Below are 12,942 nucleotides of genomic sequence, written 5' to 3' on the forward strand. Positions count from 1 at the left end.
CTGTGTATAGATTTAGATATGAAACAAATATGAGTGTGTCTAGAAAACATAACAAAAGATTTAAAAGAAAATCAACATTTACTGATTATAAATGTCAAACTCATCTATTTATTCAAAAAAAATTAATTTTTTCTTTAATTAATACAGAATTCCGAATCTAAAAAATCGTACATTTTTCTAAAATTCATTTCAATGTGAAAAATCATTAATTTTTTTGAATACTGAAACTCAGATTTTCCGGAATATAAATTGAAAAAGTTTCCACTACAAAAAATTTGTTTTCATTGTGATAAGAACTTATAATTTAAAAGTTATTTACTCTTTAAAAAAGAAAAAAAAAATTGAAATCTGACTAAAAATAAAATTTTTGTATATAGTTAATGAGATTTTTAATCGAAATTTTGCTGAGATCTTGATAATTTGTGTCCAAAGAGGATTTTTGAAATCATCTTATGTACATAACTTTTCTATAAGTAAACTATGTGTTTCTATTTTAAAAATAATTGTATTTTTTAGTTCACTGTAATAAACTCTTTTTTTTAAATTTACTTTTCTATGAAATATTTTTTTTTTTTTGCAATTTTCGAGTGCATTACAATGAAACAAGATGAGAAAAATTTGTTCAAAGTCTCAGCAAGCTTAACATAAGATTTTCTGGCTATGCATCAAACAAGGAACTTAAAAAATCATTAGTGGGATTTATTATATTCATATTGTACGAAAATAGCTTGTATATTGATATAGCATTATTGTAAAATGTATTGTGTGAGATAGATGTATTCAGCATCAGAGTGGAAAAGGAAATACAGAGAAAATAAACATATTTTTGGATTTATTAGGGTACTAAACGTGTTCCGTGCGTTTTCATAGAACTAGATTGAAGTGAATAGGTTTTCATTATATTATTACTTGTGAGAATCGGGCCAATATATATATATATATATTGTGCGAACATCACCATATTTTTTGCCCAACATCAATTCTCATCAACTTTTTACATGCCGCTGGTTGGCATTCTCTATTAAATAAATAAAGAATAAACTAATGTCGTAGGTTATCACACTTGTTTCGTTTTCATTTTATCATACCACATAAAATATATTCGTGATGAAAAATACAAATTTTACGTCCAATTATTAACAAAAAAAACTGTATTTACAGGGTTGCCACGCAACCTGGAAAACCTGGAAATGTCAGGGAATTTTTATAAACCTTGAAAAAACCTGGAAAAGTCAGGGAATTTTGATTGGAATCCTGGAAAATTATTGTCTTCTAAAGTTATTGTACTTATTCTTGAAATCTAATTTTTCTTTAATTCAATTTTCTTTTAATTCAATTTTAAAAGAGTTGCCTTTACAATTTTTCTTCGCAATAATTCAATTATTTTCAAAAATATTCAATTTATTTTTACCGAGATTCAATTATTTTTATAAATATGTAATACAATTTTTTACAGGGATTCAATTATTATTTTCATAGATAATAAAACTCATTGCAGAATTTCAATTATTTTTGATACAATTTTAATCGAATTCCTCGAAAAATGTAATTATTCTTTAAATTTTATTAAAATTCGTCAAAATAATGCAATTATTTAAAAATTTGTTAATAAAATTCTTTATGAGAATTCAATTATTCAATAAATTATTTATTTTTGTATTAAAAATAATTAGGTATTTAAAAAGAAATATTATTAAAAAATTCGTCTTAAGAATTCACTTATTTTAAAAAGTAATAAAATTCTTAGCAGAATTTCAATTATGGTCAAAGGTTTAAAATAAGTTATAGTCAAAATTTCAATTATTTTTATAAATATTAAAATTTTTCTCTAAAATTCAATTATTTTTAAAAATTTTAATAAATTTCTTGGCAATATTTCAATTATTTAAAAAAATTTTAATAAAATTCTTGACAAAATTTCAATTATTTTCAAAAACTTTTCTCAATTCAATGAAATTTTTTTACAGAGATTCAATTATTTTTAATACATTTTTAATCTAATTTCTCGAAAAATGAAATTATTCTTAAAACTTTTATTGAAATTCGTCAAAAGAATTTTAATTACCTATTTAAAAATTTGTTGATAAAATTCTTTAAATGAGAGTTGAATTTTAAAAAACATTCAATTTTTCAATAAATTATTTTTTTTGTATTTAACCCCTTAACTGTTTGAGGAAAATACAACATGATTGTCCCAAACTGCCCAGCGGAATCTGATACTTTTTCAAATAGTATAATATATTTAAATTGTAACTAATTATTCAATTATTTTATAAAATATCATTAATGACCCTTATAATTTCTTATAATATTGATATAAAGAAAACTATCTATCAATTTATATACAAATTATATTTATTTATTTTGAGTGATAGTGAACACGACCCACGGGTGGGTCGGAAACAGTTATGGCCATACTTTTTCACGACCCACCCGTGGGTTGGAAACAGGCAACGGGTTAAATAATTGAATTGTCGTAGAATTTTCTAATAATAATTGATTGAAATATGAATTTCAGTTAAAACTTTAGATAATAATTGAGTTTTGAAAAGATTTCAAATTATAATCTTTGAATGTTTGAATTTTTCATACTTTTAACTTAAAATTGTGTAGATTTAATTTTTTTGTAAAAGTTGAATTGAATTTTTTTGAAGTTATTTCAAGTTTTTATTTTCTAATATATTATATTTGATTGAAGAATTTCCAAATACCTGAATAATCGATGAAATTTCGTAAAATTGAATATTGTAAACAAAAGGATTTGAAAATGTTGAAAGAAATTTTTCAGAAATTATTAATAATAATTAATTTACACTTTATAAAGAAGAATTTTAGTTAGAAATTGTGGAAAACAATAATTGAATTAAAATAATGAAAGTAATTTTGAATAAGTTACAGTAACAATATTCTTATAATAGGTATAAAATGATGATTTTATCAGTCCCACATTTTTAATTATTATAAAACATATTTAATTTCAAAAAGGTTAGAATTAAAAATTTTGTAAAATATAAATGTAGTTTTAAAAACCTGGAAAAATTCCGTTTTTTAACCTGGAAAACCTGGAAAAGTCAGGGAATTTGAAATGAGTAAAAGCGTGGCAACCCTGATTTAGTTAAAATAATGAACATGACCTGAAGATTCTAAAAGTCATAGTGAAATTGATTATTTATTGAATGAATAAATTGAATTTGGAAATCTAACTAAATTTTCTTGGAACAGGTTTGAAAAGAAATAATATAATTATATATATATTTTTTTTTGAGTAAAAATACAGAAAGAGAATCAACTACTATTACAAATTATTATTGATGACTTCTAAGTCTTCATTATTATCCAAAATAATGGTTTCAAATTTACATAATTAAAAAGAAAATTTTAAACTTAAATCTAATAACTTTCTTGAGAGCACGTCACACACACACACACACACACATATATATAATATAATTTATTAATTTTATAACAAGTAAAATTCCCTTTGAGTTGATTGTTAATGGGAATCGAGATTCTGTTCCGTGAATACTAGTGATTTTGTTGATTTATCGATTAGAAATAAAATCATGTCATTTAACTCTGATTATTTATAAGACTGATGATCAGAAAGTAGTGGCAAAAATTATTGGTCTTTAGTTAGACTGCGTACCAAGGATATTTCTATGTCTATATGAATGTCTCAAAAAGAAATTCGGTAAATATGCTTACCGTCCATATGTAATTAAACAACAATTTGCGTGAGTGTGCTTCTTGTAAAAATGTACATTTTATAACTCGTCTATCGCACGTAAGAACAATAAAATGAAATCTAAATATCTTCTCATTATTTGATGATTAATAAAAAAGATGTGAAATGAAAAGGAAATATTTTAAAACTTTGTGCGCGCGGCCTGGTTCAATCAAGAGTTTAAAAGTATGATTAGTATAATATTGTCCTGACTGTTTTATCAGTGTTATTAACTTTTATTATCCAATTGTACACATCCGCGAAGAATTACACTGAAAGCGTTTAAAAATCTTGGAGATTTATATATTCAGTAGTTAATGTTACACTTAGTGTATTATATATTGTTCAGAATTATTCGTTTTCCATTACCCTAGAAAATGTTGAAAATCAATCAAGTTTTACAAAAGAAAAAAAATTCATTCATTTTTCGGAGGTTCGATTTGAACTTTCAAAAATGTAAAAGAATAATAAAAATTGTTTCTTTGGAAAAGTTGAATGTGAACACTGACATTTGACTGATTAAATCGTCATGTCAAAAATAGCATAATTTATTAATAAATCAAGGGAAGTGAAAGCGCAGGGTTCGGTTTTTTTCGATTAGAAAATTTATTTTTTCTTTAGCTTTTCTAATCGAGTCCGATAAAACAAACGCTTAAATAAACTGACTGGAGAAGTTTGGGATAGGGACTTGAATTTATTTAGATAGAATACATAATATAATATTTTTAACGTATGATTAATCGGAATTTCCCTGGCAAATAAATAGAAATCTTCTGACTTTTTTTCGTAGAGAACGTAGTAAGCAGTACCCATTTAGACTTTACAAAGTTAGATAATCTAAAATCTTAATAAACAGCAAAGTTCCATTAACAATAACGATAAAAAGAATGCAAAGCTTTCTGACTGGTGTTTTATACATATACATTTGTAGAATTAAAAAAATGCGCTATACGATTATACAAGCATATGTAACATATTCGCGTATACCGTTTAATAATTTATAAGTACTTGTATAAATATTATTGTAACCTGTAATTATTATTATTATTATTATTATTATTATTATTATTATTATTATTATTATTATTATTATTATTGTATTCATTATCAATTTAACTTGATTATAGTTATTGTCGTTATTAATTAGTTTTTTGTTACACTTAATTTTCATTCATTCGTTGAGTCACACTATCTACAATAGTTATCTAAAAAAAATATGTACGTTAAATGTTTCTAAGATTTTCGTGTAAAATTGAGGATTCACAGGCAATAGGGGGACGTGCAGAATTTCCCTTTATTGGACGTGAACACTCAATATGTCTTTATACATTTTCGTCGCTTATTTAGACATTACAAGAGTCGTTCTAAAAAACAGGAACTGAACTTCTTTTAATAATGTAGAAAAAAATATTTTTCTTTCTTGAAATAATAATTTTTTAAAAAGTTAAAAAACGCGTTGTTTTTAAACAAATAATTTTTTTTTAAATTAAAAGAAAGTTTTACATTTCGAAGAATAATTTGTTTCTGAGTAGAAAACTGTTTTCTTCAAACAATTAAATTTTTACAAGTTTCAGTTGTTCCTTTTAAATAATAATTATCGTTATTATAAATTTTGTTTATAATGCGTTTGATTTATCATTAATCACTGATGATTGAAAAATGTTTTTTTCTGCAGAAAATAAATTTGTTTTTAATTTCATTTTTGCAAATTATAATAATAACAAGCAAATGTTACGCGCGCGGAACGAGATATTCAATTTATTATTGTTATGCAAATTACAAAATTATTTATTTTCAAATATAAATTTTTTGAATAATTTCATAATCAAAATTTAAAAAATTCACTTATTAAGTACAAAATTAATTATTACTGTTCATATTTTCAAAAATTTTAATAAAATTTCACGAAAGAATTCAATTATTTTTTTAAATAGTAAAATCTTTACAAAAATTCAATTATTTTCAAAACAATTTTAATTAAATTCCTAAGAAGAATTCAATTTCAAAAAAAAATTTTTAACACATTTCGAAAATAGTAAAATTCTTTCCAGGATTTAAATTATTTTCAAAACAATTTTAATTGAATTCCTCGAATGAATTCAAATATTTTTAAATATTTTCATAAATTTCAATTATTTCCTAAAATTTTAATAAATTCTTCGAAACAATTTAACTATTTTTATGAATATTAAAATTCTTTGCAGGAATTAAATAATTTTTAATCCAATTTAAACAAATTTACACGAAAGAATTTAATTATTTTCAAAAATTTCCATAAAATTCAATAATTGCAACAAGAATTTAAAATTCTCTAAAAATAATTCAATTATTCTAAAAATATTTTTAAAAAAATTCTATATAAAAATTAAATTACTTTCAATGCAATTTTTTAATATATTCGTAAAAAAAATTGAAAGAATTCAATTATTTTCAAAAAATAATAAAATTCTTGTAATTAATTCAATTATTTTAATAAATAATTGAATAAATATAATAAATAATTATAAATTTTAATAAAATTCTTTAAAGAAATTCAATTATTTTCGAAACAATTTTAATTGAATTTCTCGAAAAAATGTCATTATTTTTAAATATTTCTATAAAATTCTTCATAACAAATTAATAATTTCTTAAAATTTTAATAAATTCTTCGAAACATTTGAATTATTTTTATAAATAGTAAAATACTTCGCAGAAATTCAATTCTTTTCAAAACAATTTTAATTGAATTCCTCAAAAGAATTTAAATTTTTAAATATTAACATAAAATTCTTTTTTTTTCTAAAATTTTAATAAATTCTTCGGAACAATTCAATTATTTTCATAATTTAGTAAAATTCTTCGCAAGAATTCAATTATTTTCAATACAATTTCAATAAAATTCTTCTTTATAAAATTCAAATGCTTTCAAAATTTTCAATTAAAATTTTATAATTAATTTTATAATTTTATAATTGCAAAGATGTTTGAAATATCTTTAAAATTATAAATAAAATATAATAATAATTGAAAAATAAATATTTTTCTTATAATAATTAAACCGGTAACTAATTGTTTTCAAAATATAAATTTTTTCGATTATTCAATTTTTATTATAAATATGTTTTTTTTATCATCATAATCGTGACTACTGACGAGACTCGACAATGTCTTAATAAGCGAAGAAAAATCGTGATAATTGAAAAAAGATAAATAATACCAGAACGACTATAATTTAACGTTACAATTAATTTGGAAGTATTACGTTCTCTCAAAACAATTATTATATGTACGGGGCTCGGTATTATTTATATTTACAAGAAATAATGAATAAAACATTAAAAGGTACCAGATAATGATATAGAAATTGTAAGAATGTTTTTAATAATTAAATTAGTAATCACAAACCGGCAAGTCGACGTACATTAAATTATCCCCAGAGATCGATCAAAGTACAAAGAGTAGAATTAGTTTGATCTCGGAAATAGTTTAATCACGATCGACATGAAAGAAAAAAAAAGCGGCGTCACCGTATTCACCACCATTTTTGCCAACTGTATTGTATGTATTGTCAAATGTATTCAGACTCATATATTGTGAGCAAAGAAACAGCAGTTAAATTGGATACGAAATTTTCAAAATCTGCAGAAACATTAAAATTAAGTTGTATATATTGTAATTTTATTCCTAACATTAGTAAGATTATTATTATTTATTTTTTCTTTAATTTTTGAAAATTTTGTTTCACAAAAATTTTGTCTTCAATAAAGTATAATAAAATCTTGTTTTTCTAAGTAAATTGATGATACTTTGACTTATTTAAAATTCTTTAATCCTTGCACACAATTTCTTTGTGGATTTTGAAAAATTCGTAAAAAGCAGAATGGTTTTTTTTTCAAAATGACTAAAATTATGTGTGGTGACAATTTACTTAAAAGAAGTTTTGAAATTGTTCATGGATATCGCACGGGGATAAAATCTATTTGATATTTATATTTTAGTATACCAATGGGCTGATTATTATACATTTAGCGTATTGTAATGTTATTGATTGATTATTTTGTCGATGTGCAGCTCGTCGATGATTGAAGAATGTAATGATGAAATTGAAAGAAACAAGAATATTATAATAGATGCAACGAATTGCACATCGATTATTGTACCACGATTTTCTGTATATTATTGTAGTATATAATCAAACACTAAAGACTAATGCTTAAGGTGATCAATAAAGCTTCGGGATGAGTGATGTTTTCGAAAAAGCGAAAAAAGTGCGCTATAATAAATTTAACGTCAAAGGTTCCAACCCAAAAGTTGGTTCTTGAAGCGTTCAAACGAGAATATTATCTTCTCATTATTCTCGTTTTAATCCCTTTTGCATTTTTCCGCCTTTTTCACTCTAGTTTCAATTTTTATTTTTTATTTTAAAATTATTTTGTTTCAAATTTGTTTAAATCAAAATTTTTTCACATTTTAATATTTTTAATTTAATAATTTTCAATTTTCAATTTGTTTTTCTGTTCAACTTTAAGTTTTTTAAATTGGTATTCATTGTTATTATTTATTGAATGATTTGGAAGAAAAGACACAAATATCTAGTATTCCTCTTTTTAACTCCGAAATCATTTTAAAATTTCTTTTGAACCAAGAAATATAACAAAAGTATAATAGTATACATTTGTTTGAAAGTTAATAAAATATTTTAATTTTCTTTAATATTTATTACTTATTATTGTTAGTAGAGGTAATATAATATTTTTCTTTCGTGTGTCAAACTTTCAATCGGTCAGAAATTGACAACTTTCTACCCATGTTGCACACGATGTAATATTTACTAAAAAAATATCTTTTTTTCCTATGAATGTTTAATTGTTTACTTTTTCGAAATTCAATAAATTAATATTAAATTATTTCGATCGTTTTTAAAAAATATTAACCTTCCGTCTGTCGTATGGTGAGAAGTTTCTTCAATTTCTTATTTTTTAAAGAATAAAATATCAGACTTCGCACTCGATAATTAATTTTAAAAAAGTAGCTTTAAAACTAAAAAAGTAGTAAAAAAATAGCTATCGAAAAATTAAACTTGACGACAAAAAAAACTCGTTTTAGACACTTCACAAAACTGACAATAATTCCATTCTGTATTTTAATTTCCTGACATTTTCCAAATTTTCATCAAAAATATTTACTTCTTTCTTATCCTGCTAATAAATTGAATTCTTGCAACGAATTTTATTATTCATGAAAGAATTTAAATATTTGTAATAATAATATAACATCTATTATTTACATATATGTGGGCAATTTCACGTCAGATTTCAGTTCAAATTTTAAATTTGGCTTTATTTTTATGAACAAATTAATTTTTTTTTAATTTGGAAGTTTTAAAAAAAATTTTTTAAAAAGAAAACATAGCTGTCAATGATAAGAATAGTTTGCAAAAGGTTTCAGAGTGGTCTTCTTGAATTTGATGTGTTAAAATAAATTTTTAATTTTGTCGAGTAAGTTTTACGCGTGCTGCACTGTGCACGTTTTTTGAAATTTTTTGAAAAATTAAAACTTTTCAAAATCCATACGATTGATTATTCATTATCGTAAGAAAAGCATACAAAAAATTTGGCAACGAAAAATAATAGAAAATGTGGAATAAGTTGAATTTTTTTAAAACTACTAGTAACATTTGAGCCATTTAAAAATGATCATTTTCAGGGGTATCAAAATTTTTTTTACATTTTTTCAGTACCTGAAATCATATTATACTATAGAAGATTAATAAAAGTAATTTTTAACTAATTTACAAATTTTATTTATGTTTCAAAAAAATTAAATTTTTTTGAAAAATACAAAATTTTTAAAAATCCATATGATTGATTTTTTAGAATTATGAATAAGCATATTATAATTTAAAATACGAAAATTTGTCAGAAAGAATATTAACCACCTATAAACAACAACCCATAAAATTCCAGAAGACCACTCTGAAACATTTTGCAAATTATTCTTATCATTGCCAGCTATGTTAAAAAAAATTTTTTTTTAAAACGTCCAAATTAAAAAAAAATTAATTTGTTTATAAAAATTTAAAAAAACAAATTTTTTTGTAACAGCATTTAAAAGTTGAAGAAAAACTGAACTTTTTTTGTCTTAACGAAATTTTTGTAAATCTAATAATTTTCCAGTTGTAGTCCATTGAAAAAAGGTCTACTTTGCAAAAATCAAATAGATGTTATCCAAAATCGTTAACTAAATAAAAGAAGAGTTAAGAATTTGAATTTTTCTTTTTTAAAAATTTTTTAATCAATTGTATTTAGAAAATTAAACCCTGTAAACACACACATAAATAACAATTATTAAAATAATTTAAAAATTATTTTTGCTTCTTAAAAACAATTTTTTCTGAAAAAAATTCCAAATCACCCCTATGGGAACGTCCATAAACTACGTAGACCAATTTTTTGGAAATTTTAACCCCCCCCCCTCCCCCCACGTGGACGAAATTACATGTATTAGCGCCATTTTTTCCTCTTATGGTAGACTGATTGCTTGACCCCCCCTCCCCCTAGACGTGCTACGTAGTTTATGAACGTTCCCTATAAAGGGGTGATTTTTCCATAAATGAACGATTTTCGGGTTAAGTTTTCTCTTTTCAGGGGGTGCTAAGGAGTCAGAGGGTAACAATTAATTTTTTTATCATCGTAGGCAAACTTTTTTTTCCTTCCAGACACCTGTGAGAGATTATATATAGATGATATCCAAATCAATATATTTAAAAATTCAATTCAAAACATTTGTCCCAAATCCCATCTAAGAAATACTCTGCTACTCGCAACTACCGCTCTTCTCAAAATCCACAATTCCAAACAATCTCATCGGAGAGTTCTGCCAAGCCAATGCCGTGGTGCAAAACGATTCTCTGAACAACGAACAACAATCGAATTTTTCAAATTCAACCGTTGAGAAGTATCAATATTTCTCTACCCTCTGGTACTCCCAGTAAACGAAAACTAATTGAAATGAATTAAAAAGAATTCACAAAGAGCTTTCGTGAATCCCGCTTTGTGACAAATACGAATTGGAGCCATGATGCAATTTTCCTGAATTCGTGAAACTGTATTGAACTTCCGAACCTTCTATCCGTACCAATTCACTGGACAAGTTTTGAGCCTTTAATTTTTTTTCAATTCGTTAGCACGAATTCAATGCATTCCTTGGCCATTTCTTTCGAATGCGAATTCGTTTGGACAAATTGGTACATATTGAATTAAATTCAATTGAATATACAAAGAGCTTGAGTGAATCCCGCTTTGTGACAAATACGAATTGGAGCCTACCAAAAATGTTAATTCGTTTTAATTCATTTGAATTAGTTTTTTTTTACTGGGCTCTCCTCCGGTCCTCAATGAACGCATAAACACAGTAAAACACACAATTAATAAAAAAACAACTTTTTATTAATAAAACTCAAATTCAAATTAACAAACTATAAAATAAATAAAACTCAAATAACTCTCGATTATGACACTCTTCACATCGCGTCATACGCTTAATTGCATGAGGTCTTTTTGAAGCGGATGAGCCAGTTCTCGGATTTAGGAAGGTGTACCTCACTAATTTATTTTAGGAAAAAAACTTCAAAATAAATAGATCCCATCGTTTGCCCACGATCGGACAAGGCTTAAAAATTGTTAATTTAATGCTAGTTTCTTACAAAAAATATTGAAAAAAATTGATCGATACATACATCGTTAAAAATGAAATTTTATTTAAAAAATTTTTAAATCTTATCGTAACTTATTTAAAAATTTTTTTATTAAAAACTACGTGTGGAAATAAAACTTTTTATTATAAAAAAGTCCAATTTGATCAATTTTTGACCGAGTTATAAGCATTTTAAAAAAAATTACGTAAAAAACGTCATTTTTCAAAAATCTGTATCTCCTGAACCGCTTTCTGAAAAAATTTGAAAAAAATCATGGTAGCTCATTTCAAAGAGTACTAAAAGAAAAAAATGTTTAAAAAAAATTTAAGATGCAAAAGCAAAATAATTTATTTCCGATTTCGCCTGGAATGCCCCATATACTACACTTAAAAATTTGTAAAAATAATTGATTCTAAGAAACTCGGAAATCGACATCAATATAAAGCTTCCTTTAAGAGGAAGCAAAATTAAATATACTTGTCTTTAATGCTTCCTTCACGAGGAAGAAAATTTTTTTGCAGATCGTAAAGAGGAAGCAAGTTTTACATTCATTTCCAAGAGTATAACGGTTTTTTGAGAAAATTCAGTTCATATATGGGTGATTCTCCAAAAACCGGTCACTTTTAAGTTGATAAAATTTTTTTTTTTAATGTTTAAAAATTGAACTTTCTTTTATTAATTACTATTCATTGGTATTTAAATAAACTATATTTGAAGTAGGTACGCTACAAAACTATTTAAAGTTTAAAAATATTAAAATTATTTAAATTTCACCAGGATCATTTTGAATTTTTTCACGTCGCTCTTTTTCGACATTTGCTTTTTTCTGTTTGTTTAATTATTCTTTTATGTTAGACAATCCATATCAACTATATTTATTTTAAATTACATTTATTAATAAACATTAGTTTTCGTATAATTAGCACTTTTCGCGTAATTGAAATGAGATGTGAAAAGTAAACATGAAAACTAACCTCATCAGAGGCGTATCATCGAGGGGCACTGAAATTCATATTTCTTCTATATAGGTATTATTAATTCAATTAAATGACTTATTTTTATTATTTTTAAAATTATATTTAAAAATATATGAAAAGATTAGAAAAATTTCAACTTTATTACCTATTTTAAAAAAAGTTTTAGGCACGGGCACACTTTTTACTTGTTTCGCACCTACCACGTGCAAATGTTTTGACACGACAAAGGACTCCACGACAATGGAAATTTGTACAAAATCCATTAATACATATTTTAAACAAAAGTAAATAAAAAAATGGCTAGGTATACACTTTTGTCCTACCAAACTGTAAGTTTTCATCCGTTTTTTATTGATATTTATATTAAAATATTAAAGTTATGACAGCGCACGACAAAGGAATGAATAAAAATACGCAGTGTTTTTCTAGTGTTTTTTCTTAAAAATATGAAAAATATAATTTATTTTCCAATTTCTCTTGGAGATTTGAAAAGTGACATGTTTTTTCTTTAATTTCCAATTGATTTTGATATAAAAAGTGCATGTCTTATAGTTCATTTATAC

Source organism: Leptopilina heterotoma, unplaced genomic scaffold, assembly GCF_015476425.1.
Source record: "Leptopilina heterotoma isolate Lh14 unplaced genomic scaffold, ASM1547642v1 Lhet_57, whole genome shotgun sequence".
NCBI classification, from domain to species: Eukaryota; Metazoa; Arthropoda; class Insecta; order Hymenoptera; family Figitidae; genus Leptopilina; species Leptopilina heterotoma.